The following is a 17,169-nucleotide window of genomic DNA, read 5'->3' as shown; positions in this document are numbered from 1 at the left end:
TTTAAGAGGAAGCATAGTGTCGATCTTGCACCGGGTCCCAGTGCCTTTAGACACTCCGCATATACGCCATCCATTCCCGCCACCTTCCCTGTCTTCAAAGTGAACAGAACCATATTTAATTCCTGGATGGAGAAATCATCCTCGGGGGTTGATACGTAGTTGGTGTTACTTGGGGATTCTGTAGTCAGATTACAACTCTTTATGGCATTATCAGGCATTGGTACTGATCCTGACAGTAACTCAACCTCTAGCTCTGCAATGTACTCCATGATTCGTATAGAGATAGTTTTTTTGTCCCACAATAGTGATCCATTCTTGGCCCTAATCCCCTTGAAAGTCTTTTCCACTGCCCGCCCCTGTTTTTTCAAATATTTCATGTATATCCAGAAGTTCTCAGAACTTTCGCCCTTTGTCTTTGGCAGCTCTCTCAATTTCATTTTCCATTTTGAAGTTGACTATTTTCATTTCCCTTGCTATCACAGCTTTTGCATTTTCCTTAGCGGCTTTATAGGATGTCCAGTGACCTAGAATAACCTCACTTCTATCCTCTTTGGCTAGGGACTGTCGATGTGAAAATCTGCCTCTAGTAGTATGCTGTTATGATCACTTGTCACGCTTTTTGAGCCAGATTCATCGATCTCTATTTTGGTAACAAAATCCTCCAAGGCCTCATTATATAAAATATAAACCACTGTAGTTTGAACTCTCGAATTTTGCCAAGTATATCTTTCCTTACAGGTAGGAGATAGATTACCAATTGTCAACCCAAACTCTTCAGCAAACTGCTTCAGTTGACGACCAATTAAATTATCTGTCCCATACTCTGATATGTGACCATTGAAGTCACCCATTATGCATACATTGTGTACATTCATTACTGCTTTAACAACATCACTACTAAGGCAATCAAAAATATGCGTATTCAACGTCTTAGCTGCTACCGACTCTCCTGTAGCGCCAACTTCGATTACGTGCGAAATCGAAGTTGGCCGTACCCAGGTAGCGCCCCGGTTCTTTTTTTCTTAGGACTACACCACTGCCCATTATGCCAAGGCGAAATATACTACTAACAAAAGACGATAATATAATACTTACCTGTGTGATAGTGTAAGTGTCGAAAAAATATTCGGTAAAAAAAATTGTATTTAACTATAGGAGGTATCATTTTACTTATGGTAATATGAGTAAATAAGTAACAAATCTTATATGCTTCTGATTATACTTTAACTTTCACATAGGAGCAACAAACACAGCACCCCCCGTGGGGTTCTGGGGATCATGCCCCCACTGGGAAAAACAAGATGATACAACCGTAACATTGATTTTGATAGATACGTCCAAACAGAAAATCGCCGCGTCGTGTGCCCTATATTACCTAAAATACCTTCGTAAAGTATGTGGCCAAGAAAGGCTTAATTATCTAGCCATGTACACAGATATTTTTCTAAAGATATCGACTTAACTTTTATGTATTCATTGACGGATGAGATATTAGAAAGAACACTTTAAAAAATATATCTATATAATAAAAAGCTGTTGGTTGGGTGGTAGGTAGGTAGGTTCGTCAACCGATTTTGGCGACTTATTTCTCGATCTATATAATAACAAGTCGGCCCAGGCCGTAATATCAGTTCCACATCAGTGTATTCGAGTGGGCAAACCCATACACCCTTAGTAGACACAGGTAGGCAAACTAATACAAAAACTGTTGAGGCTACGTGATTTCTTATCGTTGGACAGAGCTGATATTTAATATGGATTATTAACAACTGCATAAATCATATTATTGCAAGAATGTATTTATGTACTAAGAATATGGCAAGACGGAGATTCTGTCCCCATGGTCGCATACGTTTCAGCTTAAGGGCCTCTAGCCAAAGTGCTAGCCCATTGAACTTAACATGTTTGATTCTAGCAAAGCAGACTTTTGCAACACGCCCTAAGTTCGACTGCTTTGGATTTTTTGGTCTCACTCTTTCAAGTAGACGCTAGCGTAGACGATTCCAATCTTTTCCTTTAATTATTCTATGAGACCAAATTGTTTTTTCGATCACTCTCCCTTTAAGGGGGTTGGTCGGAGGGGGCGGAAATTAACGGCACTGCGTGCGCGTCAAAGAGTTCTATCGAATGAGACCAAATCTCTGGACCAACTATACAAACTATACAAGTTCTCCAAGAAGGCGATAATATTATTTTGTGCCACATATAAACGACTTCGATTAGAAAGTGCCACACTTATTTATTACTTCCGACCATACACGGTTTCGATAAGAAAGTGCCACACTTATTTATTACTTCTGACCATACACGGTTTCGATAAGAAAGTGCCACACTAATTTGTTACTTCTGACCATACACGGTTTCGATAAGAAAGTGCCACACTTATTTATTACTTCTGACCATACACGGTTTCGATAAGAAAGTGCCACACTTACTTATTACTTCTGACCACACACGGTTTCGATAAGAAAGTGCCACACTTATTTGTTACTTCTGACCACACATGGTTTCGATAAGAAAGTGCCACTCTTATTTATTACTTCTGACCATACACGGTTTCGATAAGAAAGTGCCACACTTATTTGTTACTTCTGACCATACACGGTTTCGATAAGAAAGTGCCACACTTATTTGTTACTTCTGACCATACACGGTTTCGATAAGGGGGTCGAAATTAGGGCGGGGGGAGGCGAAGTTTGAGGTTAACTTGACCCTAAAACGCCGTAAATATACGTAAAAAAACCCGGAAAAAGGAACGAGAATTGCGACAAATTAACCTGACAAATCCCCCCGCGCTGCAAGGAAAGACTAGATGTTCCGAGTGAAATTTGCACAGAGCGGTGTGGCGAGGTTGGTAGAGGCGTTGGGTTTTGGAGATTACGCGGCCCGCAGCTATCTGTGTTCGAGTCTAGGTGAAGCCACTAATATAAATTATATTAATAAATTATTTTTCGCAGCTCCATCTACCGTGTCGTCGCTTTTCCACAACAAACACACAAACAAACAACAACACTTAAAGGGAATATAACCTGCAAAGCAATCTTTATGGAAGACCCCTTCAATTTTTCAAATTACGCTGTATAGTGGCGCCAAACATTTCTAAAGCCAAAGGCAAGAGCGGCCAGAGCTGCAAACGTTGGTGTTCCACACCAAATACCTGAGGTTATATTCCCTTTAACGACAATCCGTCCATAGCAATAGTCCCACTTCGATATATATATCTCGATGTGGAGCTAAAAAGCTGTTGGTTGGGTGGTAGGTAGGTAGGTAAGTCAACCGATTTTGGCGACTTATTTCTCGATTTTCTGACGCTTTTCGCGCTCGCGTTACTGGCGCTCGCGTTACGGGCGCGAGCGTCGCGTGGCATTTTTTTACGTACGCTACAATTTGCGTTTTCGCATCTAGTCGGCTTCGATTTCCGATTTGGTTTTTAGTTTTTTTATTACAAATTTTCTAAAGTGACGCAAATGTCAGTTTCTAAAAATGCTAAAAATCTGTCGCCCCTGAGAGTTGGGCCGTGTTTGTCCCAACACGCAATACACCCGAAATTTTATCTCTTTCCGCCGCGAATTTCGGAGGGGGGGGGGACGTGCGGGGGTAGTATCAGAAGGCCTGCCTGTGTGTTTCGGAAACGGGAGGGGAGGGGGGGGGTTTCGGGTTCGTTCCGATTTGAAAGTCCCGTGGTCTTTATGCATCAGCGTTGGACAGGGGGAGAGGGTACCACGGTAATTATCACATGGGAAAAGCGGAGAGGGGGTACCACGGTAATTATCACATGGGGAAAAGGGGGAAGGGTACCCCGGTAATTATCTCATGGGGAAAAGGGGGAGGAAGGGCCTTAGTGTGGTGGTTTTACTATGGGTAAAAGAGCACCACGGTAATTATCACATGGGAAAAGGGGGGAGGTGGGTACCACGGTAATTATAACATGGGAAAAAAGGGGAGGAACGGTAATTATCACATGGGAAAAAGGGGAGGAAGGGCCTTACTGCGGTGGTTCGACTATTGGGTAAAGGGTGCCAAGGAAATTATCCCATGGGAAAAAGGGGTTGGGGGGGGGGGCGTACTGGAGTGGAGCGCCACGAAACACACAACTAGCTGAGGGCCCGCCTGTAAGGCGGGCTTCTCGGCTAGTAAATTAATAACAATTTAGAGCTACAATTTTCTTGTTGAAGTTTTAAGTATATGAATTTTTGGATAAAAAAATAATGGCCCGTGTCCCCACAAAAATGCTTTCCGATCGCCGCCGCTGGCCACACCAGGAGAACGCAACCCGTCAAAAGTCGTGGATTTTCTTTGCGTACATTTTGCATTGGTTAGACGCTTTAGCGCCCGCTGCCGTCGGAAGGGGAAAATTCGGAAATTGTCTTCCACCCGCCCGTAAAACGTTCAGCGTAAAGGTTCGTCCAATGAAATTTGTACACAACGCTGCGTTAGCGTGTTTAAAGTAGGGTTGGCAAAAAACCGGCTTTTTTAAAAATTTAAAAATCCAGTAGGGTTAAAACCAGTTGTAACCGGTGGCTTAAACCGGTTAAACCCATTAATGAAAAATGCTCAAATTGCTTATATCTAGCCGTCATTGCTCAAATTAGCCTTTTCCGTTTACATAGAGCCACGTAGTGACAAATGCGAGAAGCTCATGAACTGCTGGATTTTCTGGAAATTTTTCCGCATTTTATTTTTCCGGAAAATTAACAACCTAAATATTTCTAATTAATTTCTCAATTTTTTTTAATAAAAAAAAGTGGTTTTAACAATGGATTTTATTCGGTGGTTAAATCCGGATTAAACCAGGGTGGTTTTAGCCAGTCTGCTTGGCTCTGCCAACCCTGGTTTAAAGGCTAGCTGCGTTCCCCTCGTGTGTTTTGCTCCTAGCTTTCACAGACATAAGTTGTCAAGTCACGTATTTTGTCGACCTAATTTGGTAGTGCTATCAACGCATTCTCATAATCTCCATAACACTTCTGCTATGAGTTGCTTAATCTCTCTAATTGGGCTTTTCCCAAAATAGTTTTCTATAATCTGTAGCTTCCGTATAAATAAATCGTAGTAGTTTGAGATTTAGCCAACGCTAGTAAACCAATACTAGTACGTGTAGAGATGATTTAGCGACGTGTAGTGACTAACACAGCTCTTAAACATTCTAGACGTACGAGTACGCGTTTGCTAATCTTATCTAACAGCTGCAAAAAATGAAGGCTTCAAGTTCACGTTCAGCCACACGCCGCTTAACATCATCTAACAAGTAACTTTATTGTACTTCACGTAAATTCCAACAAGGGAAACCAGATGTCACGGACATTTCAGTACACACAATCCCCCCGATGAATTAAATATATTTTATATATTAAATTTAAATTTGAACCAATTTTCAATCATCTTGTACTTAATAAACCTAAGAGGAATTTTATCGAAATTGAATTTTTGGAGTTACCTGGTTTTGGAAATAGAGACTTGGCACTCCGTAGCTTAGACCATGGCCGCCATTGTGGTCATATTTTTCTATTGAAAAAAAAAACTGTGACGTAGCACTGCCAAGTCCCTATAAGCATAAGTTAATGATACTATAAGGTAGCGAAATGCGAACGCGTTATTTTCAATTATATTTTAGGAAAACCGAATTTTTCGAGTTACCGCTTGTTTTGGAATTAAGGTAGCCATGTTTTTTTGGAGTTAGATGGCACCTGTACGAAATTAAATTGCGTACGCGGGTTATGAGGTCCCGCCAATTGGCCAGAAATCTCATAATTAAACCAAAAACGTAATTCAGAAATGATCAGTACCAATTATGAATATAATTTTTTTTCTATTTTCTTAAATAGTTCCGATATTTCTTAAATATTTCCAAATATTTCCAGATTTCCAGAAATATCAAAAATATTTCCGTTTATTTCTCTAGATTTCCAATATTTCTTTGAATTTCTCGAGATTTCCAATATTTCTTTGAATTTCTGGAGATTTCTAATATATCTTTGGATTTCTCTAGATTTCTAATATATCTCCTGTATTTCTAGATTTCCAGAAATATCGAAAATATTTCTAATTTTTCTCCTGTATTCCTAGATTTCCGGAAATATAGTTATTTTGATTTCTCACTATTTGTACACCCGATTTCTTAAGTGACTACCCCCTAGTGGCAAAATGAATATTGGGCTATTGAAGATCTTATATTTTCTATCGATTGACATATCAATGACCCTTAACTAAACCTTATGGTTGAATTGTTATGTTAGATTTGGCGGCGGACAGCACGGTACGTGATTTTACAAAATTGTTAGTACACACTAATCCATTTGGATTGTGTGCAAAAACCGGTACATTAGTTTTTCCCTTAACCTCGGATGTCAACACTAATTAGTTCAATTAGCGAGAGTAGTGTTTGTACCGTTCTAATTAATACGTATACATACTAAACAGCAGATTTGTTTCGACTAACGAGAAGGAAACCGTGTGGGAGATGATTTTCTAGGACTACGACATTTAGAGGTAAGCAATATCTGAATTAAAATACTATGAATTTCACTAGAATCGTGGTTAGAAGTATAGGTTATACCTCTAATGATTTTGCAAAACAGTAAATTAATCCAAAAACTGCCAGCGTGTTGTATAACTAGGTTAAATGTTCACTGGTTTTACAACAAAATAGGGCCCGCGAAATTTTAGGAATCCTTATACTTAGAGTTTTTAATTTTCCGGAAAAATAAAATGTGGAAAATTTTCCGCAAATCGGAAAAATAAAAAATTGAAACATATTTCTAGAGTTGTTAATTTTCCGGAAAAATAAAATGCGGAAAAATTTCCGGAAAATGTTCGGAATTAAAATTAAAAAAATAAACATATACAGTATTACTTTTCAAGGGTTTTTATTCTAGACTAATCTAGACGTTTAGTTTTACTTTTGGATTCGACAAAATGAGGCGAAAATTCCGCGAAATTTAAATTGGCGAACAATATTAAGCTAATCATAGAACGAAAACCTTTTTTTCGGAAAAAAACAGCACAATTTCCCGGAAAAAAGCCTCGGTGATTTTCCGACCTACAACTCTACTTATACGAATTCAACGAAAATCACTCCAAAATTAACTATTTATTTTATTCTTTAAATTTTACAAATATGCACCGTGTAGTTTAGAACGAGTGGTTCAATGTGTGAAAGTTTATTAAATTTTTTATTTAATATCCTCGTGTTTAATTCGTAAACTAAAGCGAGCCTGTTTAACACAATGTTTCGATCGTGCACCTCTGACAAGGAGAGTACCCGAGGTGTTTATTGCCGATTTAGTTCAAAGTCGGCCGTAATGTAGACCTATATGAGATATGAAATTTCCCAAAAGGAGACGTTGCACTACCCATTCGATTTGCCATGGCAACCGAAAATGTTTTTGACCACTAACAACCAAAATAAGATTTTTTCCTTATTTTACCCAAAATTTGTTACAAATTTACCCTAAAAATGTTTCAATTTACCCAAACTTGGTGAAATTTACCTAAATGTGGTCCAAATTACACATTTCGTGATTTTCAAAATTTTTCAAAATTTTCGTAGGAAACCGAGAAAATCCCATGCTTTTTTAAATGGAGATTTTATCGTTTTAAGTGATCAAAAACATTTTCGGTTGCCATAGCAAATCGAATGGGTAGTGCAACGTCTCATTTTGGGAAATTTCATATTTCATATAGGTCTACATTACGCCCGACTTTGAATAAAATCGGCAATAAACACCCCGGGTACTCTCCTTGTGAGTGTAGGATTATGCACGGTCATTTTCGAATTTGGTAGAAAATCTTTTAAAATAGTAGTTATTAATAATAGTTTTTATTTTAATGCAGATTTCGGACAATTTTCCAAATTAAGTGTTAGTCATTATTTTCCGTTATTGGTACCTAGGAGCAACAAACACAACACCCCACACAAGGAGAACGCAACCCGTCAAAAGTCGTGCATTTTCTTGTGTACAGTTTTCATTGGCTAGACGCTTTAGCGCCCGCTGCCGTCGGAAGGGGAAAATTCGGAAATTGTCTTCCCCCCGCCCGTAAAACGTGCAGCGTAAAGGCTCGTCCAATGAAATTGGTTCACATCACGGCGTTAGCGTGCTTAAAGGCTAGCTGCGTTCTCCTTGTGTTTGCTGCTCCTAGTTGGTACTATGATTTGATTTTCAATGCTGGGCTGGCTCTTTCATCGAAATTTAATATTGTTGGTGAAGTTGGCAACTCCACCACTCTTAAATGAGTAGAAGTGTAAAGGTTAAAATTCGCGCACCAGAAAATTGGAGGAGTCGTATATGATTTTGAATCTCAAAGTGATTACCTAGGTAGGGAAAGTGTTACACGGGCTTTGCTAAAAATTATAGCACCGTTCTTTCAAAGTCTTACACCCCAACAAAGGTACCCATAGCTTTAAAATTTAATGGGTGTGTGTGGTTGTTGAATTGTCAAATTGAAAACAGCAATTGAATTTTATTTTCGTTAATGTTCCGTTCGAGTTTGTCAAAAGTGGGGCCACTTGGGTACTATGCCCACCTGAATTAAAAGTTGCCAGTCCGCTTCTGGAATGAGGACTATACAGGTTGTTTCAGAGAAGTCTGGCACAAGTTTGCAGGCGTGTTCTTTGGGTAACAAGGAGTGAAAAGGGTCCTAAGACACGTGTTACTAAATTGAACCGTATCCGAGTAATTAGCCGTCAAAAATCGGCCTCCAAAACGACGAAAAACGCGCAAATGTGCAGTTTCTATTATTCTTTGGACCCAATTGTTTCCTTTTACTAAGGCTACGTTCAATAGCTTGCAACAAATTAAACGTTGCAGTATTTCGGAACCGGTTTTCTACTGTACGCTTTTTTCATTTCCGGTGTGAAGTAGCGTTGCTGAACCGTTGCTGAAACATTTGAACCTGCTCTTCCAGCCGGTTTCTTCGTTGTTAAACGGAATCGTGACGTCACAGCACGCGGGAAGGCTAGCTGCGGACGACACAGCAGACGATATTTTATAAAAATTACAACAATCGTAAAAAAAGCGTTCAACAAGACAGGATAACAAGTCGGCCCAGGCCGTAATATTAGTTCCACATCAGTGTATTCGAATGGGCAAAGCCATACACCCTTAGTAGACACAGGTAGGCAAACTAATACAAAGCTTTTGAGGCTTTGTGATTTCTTATCGTTGGATATATAAATTGCCACCCTAAGTGAAAGGGTGGATGCCGCCCACCATCAGGATACCCGGGTGGGCAAACTAATATAAAAACTGTTGAGCCCATGTGATTTCCTATAGTTAGATATACTATTTACCATCCTATGTTAAAGAGAGGCCACCGCCCACCCTCAGGATACATGGGTGGGCAAACCAATTCATAAGCTGTTGAGGTCATTTATTGACTTAACTTGCAAGGTAATTTGACAAAAAGCTATATTTTAAATTTCGATCTATTTGTGGTAGAGCTATAAACGGGTAGTCTTTACGTGAACTTGTAAGTTAATATACCTAAGTTTTGCGAATGGTATACGGCAAAGATTATCGTAATAAAAATTTACCTTCATAGATATAAAACTACATATGCCCGAATGCCCCTAGTTTTTGGATGAGTATGGGAGTACAATAATTAATAATGGCGGTACGTAAGTGTGTGAAGGGAAATAGAGTCTTCAATGCTTTAACTTTTTAAGCGTACGCGTGTTCTTAATAATATAATACCTTCTCCCGATAGTGACTTCAATTTATAATTGTTTCTCTATGGTTCTATTGCTTTTATTACCCAAAAGGAAGTTCGTCAGTGTGGATTGAACTCGTAGTTTGTCTTGAACCTTTTGTTTGGTGTAACGAGTGATGAAGTTTTTTAATGTCTCTTGTTGATTTATTTAAATAAGAAAATAAGTATCTCATTGTGGGGCTTTTAGAGCATTTATAAGTACATATGGGGAAGAGGGCATTAAAAATTTCGAGCTCGTTTATTCGAGTTCTCACTTTCGAGCGAGGCATCTTAAGCGAGTATGCCCACCTACCACTGCTCACCACCCGAACATTTAAAATTTTCGAGCTCGTTTATTCGAGTACTCACTTTCGAGCGAGGCATCTTAAGCGAGTGTGCCCACCTACCACTGCTCACCACCCGAACATTTAAAATTTTCGAGCTCGTTTATTCGAGTACTCACTTTCGAGCGAGGCATCTTAAGCGAGTGTGCCCACCTACCACAGCTCGCCACCCGAGCATTTAAAATTTTCGAGCTCGTTTATTCGAGTACTCACTTTCGAGCGAGGCATCTTAAGCGAGTGTGCCCACCACCCACCACCCACAACCCGACGCGAAGTTTGAGGTTCACTTGACCTTAAATTCCGAAAATATACGTAAAATAAGGCGCAAAAACGGACGAGAATTTCGACAACTTAACTAGCCAACTCCCCCCGCGCCGCTAAAACTGACGAGAATACAGTAGAAGTTCCGAACAAATTTTGGAAAGCTTCCAGTGGCCGAGAGCGTAAAGGCGTCATTAGTCGGAGTTTTTGACTGTGAGTTCGAATCCCGGTTTCGCCAAAACTGCAAATTATTTTCGCCGCGCCATCTGCCGTGTCGTTGCTTTCCACACCAAACAAACAAACAAACAAACAAACAAACACACACACAACACTTAACGACAACAACGGAATCAACGCAAACGTAAAACGGTATAAAGACCGTTAAGCTTCACTGAACGTAGCCTAAGCATTTGGTTTCTTATCTTTTTCGATAAAAACAAAACTAGTATCAAAAGTGCGTTATTGATAAGAAAGAAGTAAGCTACGTGTTGAAATACGTTTTAACAATAAGGTGTTTCTAAGTGACTACGCCTATATAAAAAAATTGAATTATTGAATTTCGTTTTTACATTCTTCTAATCCCATAAGTAAGTACAAATTTAACACCTGTTGAGGCGTTTCCGCGTTTTGGAACCTATATGGGGTGCCAACCGGAAAAAACTAAATAACATTTCTAGAAATATTTTGAAGTTTCCAGAAATACTATAAAATTTCCTAGTTATTTTACGGACATTGCATATTTTTCAGCAAAACGAGAGAGAGGGAGAAAGCAGCGCTTGTAGTTTCCAATTGAACGCGTCGTAGAGTTGAGTGAGAACACTGTAATGGCGAAATCTGATGGCACTTGTACCGTTGATATGATAGTGCCACCATCAACGGTACATTCAAATATGACACTTAAAATTAAAAATTCTGAATGCAACCGAAATCATAGTTCAGAAATGATCAGTACCAACCCAAAATATAATATTCAAACAATTCACTCATAATTTTAAAAAAGTACGTACATTTTATGACGAAAATATCCAAAAATCACTTAAATGGGCAAATACCCCACTTCCGGGGCCCCGATCCCAAAAATTATTAAAATCCCGTCGAGGCTATAATAGTACCTACCGATTGAGATATCAATCGCCTTTGTACCACCAACGTACCGCGAGCAATCGTGTGTACGGCGGCGGCGGCGGCTACACAGTAGGTGATGGTAATAAAAACGAAATTCAATAAACTTAACTTTCTTTCAATTGACGTGGTCACTATGATCTATGAAACACCTTGTTCTTGCTAATTTCTACACGTAAAATACTCCTTTCAATTAATAACGAACTTTTGATACTAGTGATCGTTTTCTGATCTTTTTCGATAAAAAACCAAATGCTTAGTAAAAGGAAACAATTGGGGCCAAGGAATGTAGAAATTGCACATTTGCGCGTTTTTCGACGTTTTGGAGGCCGATTTTCGACGACCAATTACTCGGATACACAGGCCCGTAGCCAGCGAGGGGGCCTGAGGGGGCCTGGCCCCCTCAAAAATAATTTGTGCGCCCTCAAAAAATATCTGTGAGTGCCCCATCGTGCCTCCTCAAAATGTTTCTGTGCCCCCTTACAATATCGTTGTGCCCCGATTAATATCGGAAAAGATTAGGAGAAGCCGATGTAAATGCTTCTAAATCCACTAAATTTATCATGTTTAAATCATTTCTATTTCAATATAATTAAAGTGTCACGGTGCCTAGTGAATATTTGTTCCTAATTTACTTTAGTTATGACATATATTAGGGCGATATATACACATTTTGAACCGGACGCCACAAACTCTCTGTAAGGCACTGATCATGCCCCCTTAGGAATTTTCTGGGCCCCCTCAATTGAAAAATCCTGGCTACGGGCCTGCGGATACAGTTCAATTTAGAAAATCGTTTCCTAGGACCTTTTTCACTTCTTGTTACCCAAAGAACACGCTTGTAAACTTGTACCAGACTTCTCTGAAACACCCTGTATAAAACGCGAAGAAAACGATTTTTGACGAAACGTAATACAAAAATTAAGCGGTACTTTGGTCGACAGGCCGACAACAGAGGGGGAAGCCGGTACTAATGAGCGGGGCCCGTGCGGCCTTGGGCCCGGGTTTGAACAAATGAGTTATACTCTCTGGTCTCTACCCTAAAAACTATAGCTATTTCCGATAGTCGATGGGAATATTTTATCGGGGCCCGCGCCTGCTCTCCGCGGCCCTGTTGGTTGATATGGCTCTTCCAGGGGGGAAATACAAGTGGTATAAGTAATTCTAGCACCGTATGACAGCCAACCTATACGCGTCATCGAATACCAAATTGACAATGCTCTACGCTACTGCAATATACTAGAGACCGAGATTCATCAAGTCAAATGAACTGTAGAGCCTAGCGCCGCAAATCCAACGCCGCCGCCACCGATATTTTCTCTGGTGCCGAGCAGCCGCCGCCGCCGATAAATTTTGATCCCGCCGCCGAATTGTTTTTAAGATTTTCTATGTAACTTTATTTTTTTCTTCCTTCAAAAACGTTTTGTATTTTGTTTTCCAAATTTTCAAAAGAGGGGATACATTTTTGCCCTTCGCGCCGCCACCGAAAAAATTTAATTCCGCCGATGATTTTTTTCGGCCTAGAAACTACAAGAGGAATTTTTTTTTTTTTGAGATACACAAACATCGGTGTCGACCCGAGGCCTTAGACACCAGCACACACACAATAACTGATTAATCAGGGTGAGATATGTGTAACGGCCACGCCAACGGGGGGATACGTGGGGACAGGGGTGGGGACAGGGGTGGGGACACCCGTGGCGGCAGTATCCCGACCACCCATTGGGGGATTGGTAGTCGTCCTCACACGGCCTGCCACAAACTCTGCCTCCCGGACGCCTGGGATTACAGGAGTGAGCCACTACTCCCGGCTACTACAAGAGGAATAGATAGAGTCAATGAAAAGTGTTACGGGCTCGGTACGGGCAAAAGGTTCTCCGTTCATTTCCAAAGCTTTTTTTTGATTGGACCATAGATAACCGGAAATGAAGGGAGAACTTTTGCCCGTACCGAGCCCGTAACACTTTATCTTAGTAAAGCACGTACAAAGGCAGGGCCTTCTATTCCTGTGGTAGTTTCTATGCTTTAGCGAAACGCCGCCGCCGACCCAAATCAAATCAGCGCAATGCTCTAGATACAGGTATACGTGAAAAAATCCCGACGATAAAAACCAAAGGAGCAAAATAAAACCTCCGTCACTGAACGCATTATTTGCAAAGCTCCATTTACAAATATTATTATTATATTAAAATCATATAAAATGGCTCTTCAGTAAAATACCGATCGAAGAGGCGACCGATTACCATTATAATCGTTTTATTTAGGTTCAGATAAAGATGGGGTAGGATTGATAAAATGTCGTGGCAAAGTGCGTAGATTCTGATAATATCACAAGGTGTATTGGACGCAGATAACGTCAAAGGGTGTCATCAGTGTTCGGAGAAAGATATAGTTCGATTTTCTCACGAAGCAGTCAGCACTTCTCAAGTTCTCAACGTCGTCGGAACGAAGGCTTAGCAACTCTCTAAGGTGGTAAATCTTCTCAAGGATTAAGACGATAAAAAAGTAAGATTATCTCTACTCTATAGAAACTCTTCATTTTTCTCTTATGTGTAAATTTTGGTTATTTGTCGAAACAATTCTATGAAAGCTTTAGAGATAAATGGAATTTAAAAATTTAATTTAGTTATTTAAATTTCAAAATGAAATAAAACGATAAAGAATTGTCGATATTGCATAGTTTACCAGGCTGAGTTTTCAAAGACGTTGTACTCAAAATGCGTAAAATACCAACCGTATTTTACGATGATTTAAAGCCTTTTTTATGCCAAAATCGGGAAGCCCCTAGTTTGAATATTTTTGACTAAATAAATATTGAAACTACTGGTTAACAGGTTTTTGCATAAAAAGAACATAAAATTATCGATATTTTCTGTATATCAAAACATTGAAACTCCAATTTACTATATTTTATTTGCATGAAAGTTGAGTTAACAAATTTTTAAAAAATAGTAATTATCACAAAATTCCAGACTACAACCTCGCTCTTCGATTTCCCAAAGCGATAAAAACCTTTTACTTTTGAGATAGCAAATAGTTGCGTTCAAGGCAATGCACTACTTAGAAATGCTAAGTTTTTGGATTTAAATCATTTTTTAAGTTCCTATACACGAGATCAGAAATTCCTAAATGAACGATCTTTAGTAAATGGCCATCTCGATCTCCAAAAACTTTATCTCGAAAATATACTGAAATCTTTATTAAAAAAATTAATAAGACCTTGAATTTCTTGAAATTGACCATTCTATAAAATACTACTTACGTGGTTATTTACTTTTGTGTATAGAGAGAGAGAAGGTTTGGCCCGATATTTCATGAACAGGGAGGCTCAAAAAGGATTATCTGGCAAACCTGCCAACACTTGTTAGTTGTCTGGATAAATAGTGGATTTTTGATCAAACGCCTACTCATTTAACGATTATAGTTTTATACAAACCATTATAAATAGTTAGTTAACTATATCTAATTGATTTTGTAAATAGTTCAGTTATGGACTTAATATATTTCGAAATATACTATATTCACGTAGGCTACCTTAGCTATACTTTGAAAATCACATTTATGGGTGACGCTTCAAAATATACCAATCGAATAGGAATGAACATAAGCCGAATTGTTAAAACCAAAGAATAGATAAAGTTGTAAGTCCTACTTAAGTAGCGCTATGTTGTTTATGTGAAAGTGTTTGAGCTGTTAAGCTGGTTTCACACTCGACGGAAAATATCCCGGAAAGACGATAATAAACGCCTAGCTGAAAATTGATTCCCATTCGATATACCGCTAACGTTCAACTTTACGCTGCTAATTTTCCGTCGAGTGTGAAACCAGCTTAAATCTAAGAATTTATAGAAATGTCGAACTTCAAAATGACGTTTTTAAAACTGGTAAACTTTGGCACCCTTGCCTTGTACCAGTCGCATTGCATTCTTTGTATCAAGTAAAACCATAAGACTATCAACGGCCCCCTGAGTTTTAATTAGGAAAAATAATAGAATCTACGCTACCTGGCGGAGATAAAAAGAGCAAATCCTGCCACCCCCCTCAGTTTTTCGCCACCAGATGGATTCATGTAGCTAGTTTGGCCAGTCATTAGCCTAACGTTAAAATCCCATTCGTTTCAAACGAAGGGGGGCCTTGATAGTCTTATGGTAAAATTTGCGATTTAATGATAAGGCACCTTTACTAATCTACAAACTTTACTACCCTTATCCCCTTCCCCTCATTACGCCCTGCCTTCGAGGTATGACCGCCATCATAAACAAATTTCTCACGAAGTAGTCAAAGTTAAACTGTAGATGTAGACCTTTTGAATCGAGAAATGGAAACATCTGTCTGCTAAGACGGGCTACGATCGGTTTTTAGCGTAGCTATAGCCAGTCTTGGAAATAAGGCATTTTTTAAAACTAGTCCTTAGGATTAGTGACCCCTATTGTCTTCAAAAATAAACAGGTCCTTAGGACCAGTGACCCTTACCATGATTTTTTTTCTATTGGTCCCATTGTAAATTATTTTTTATGGAATGTGAAATGTGGATAGGTCTAGACTCTAGAAATGTTTATAATAGACGGTAAAATAAATGGGGGTGGAATTTTAAACCGTCATTGCCACTTAAAAACTGGACACTAGCCAGGGAGGGAACACCGGATTGGTTGGTATTGAAGCATGCGCAGAGGCCAATTTTTTACTTTCGCCGAGTAACAAATATCTAAATCGTGATTCTTCGTAGAGCACGTAGCGCCATCTAAGTAAACTGACCGTTATATTTCGGGAATAAAAGCTAGACAAAATGGTTGTTTAACTGTAAATTTACCTATAACTTGAATTCTTTAAATTAAAATTCAAATTATTAACTGAGATCAATCGTAATGACGTGAAAAACGGTTGAAATGATTTCAGTGACAATTAAAGTCGCGAAGCGGAGAGGCTGGCAGCCATGCTGTCACGAAACGTTTCCCCTTTTTTCGTACCCCCAAATTCAAAAACCCTTCAGAGGCTGGGAAGCCGTTGCAATTTATTTTACCGTCTATTCAAGAAGGCTCGAATCGTGAATCGCGCCGCGTGGTGTTTTACTTCATTATTCATTGTAACTTAATACCACTACTAAAGGTTGCTGGTAACTTCGTAAGCCCTTCATCTCTAGTGTGACGTTTATTGTGTTAGAAAGAAAAAAATCGGAGTAGAAATTGGAAGAAAGCTTGAATTTTTAAACTGGTCCCGCCTCAATGCCCATAAAAAAGTGAATTATTAAACTGGTCCTACGGATCAGTGACCCCCAGTATTTTAATTAAAAAACTGGTCCAAGCAATTAATAAACTGGTTTTGGACCAGTGGACGTGTGTTATTTCCGTTTATTCCCATTCGACCGAAATCCCATTCGACCGAAATAATTTTAAAATGTAGCCCAATTGGCGGGGTGATTTGGTATTTTATTTATAAGGTATGTACTATCGAAGATCCATGTTTAGGTTAGGTTAGGTTAGGTTAGAGTTGGTTAAGTTTACTATTTCAGTTTTGGTTCAGTTACTTTTCTTGACTAGGTGTATCTTTCTTTTTATTAAGACGGAATAAATAATTATTGTTGATGTATAAATACCCTCCTTTATTAGCTATCCGCTCCATTGCAAACGACTTCAGTAACTAAATTGAAAACATAGCAAAAGCCAATTTATATAGCAGCGTTCGGTCGAATGGGACACATAAAAGCGTTCGGTCGAATGGGACACATAAAAACCGCACGTTTCGGCGGAATTCGGTCGAA

At 39.2% G+C, this 17,169-nt stretch overlaps 1 protein-coding gene across 3 annotated transcripts in view; it reads left to right on the top strand.

The window, feature by feature from the left end:
- Positions 1 to 6,331: 6,331 nt before the first annotated feature.
- LOC149966345 (prestin-like) overlaps positions 6,332 to 17,169 on the top strand; it is a 45,973-nt gene continuing 35,135 nt past the window's right edge. Inside the window, exons 1-2 of one of the 3 annotated variants that reach the window (XM_090153080.1) lie at positions 6,332 to 6,486; positions 13,682 to 13,916. The gene's annotated coding sequence lies outside the window, so the exon portion shown is untranslated. Of the gene's footprint in view, positions 6,487 to 13,675; positions 13,917 to 17,169 lie in introns of all 3 variants that reach the window. The other 2 variants (XM_090153071.1, XM_090153089.1) reach the window with 2 other exon arrangements.

This window comes from Leiobunum rupestre, chromosome 1 (genome assembly GCF_980474605.1).
Source record: "Leiobunum rupestre chromosome 1, qqLeiRupe1.1.hap1, whole genome shotgun sequence".
Taxonomy (NCBI): Eukaryota; Metazoa; Arthropoda; class Arachnida; order Opiliones; family Sclerosomatidae; genus Leiobunum; species Leiobunum rupestre.
This window is presented reverse-complemented; position numbering and strand designations above follow the sequence as displayed.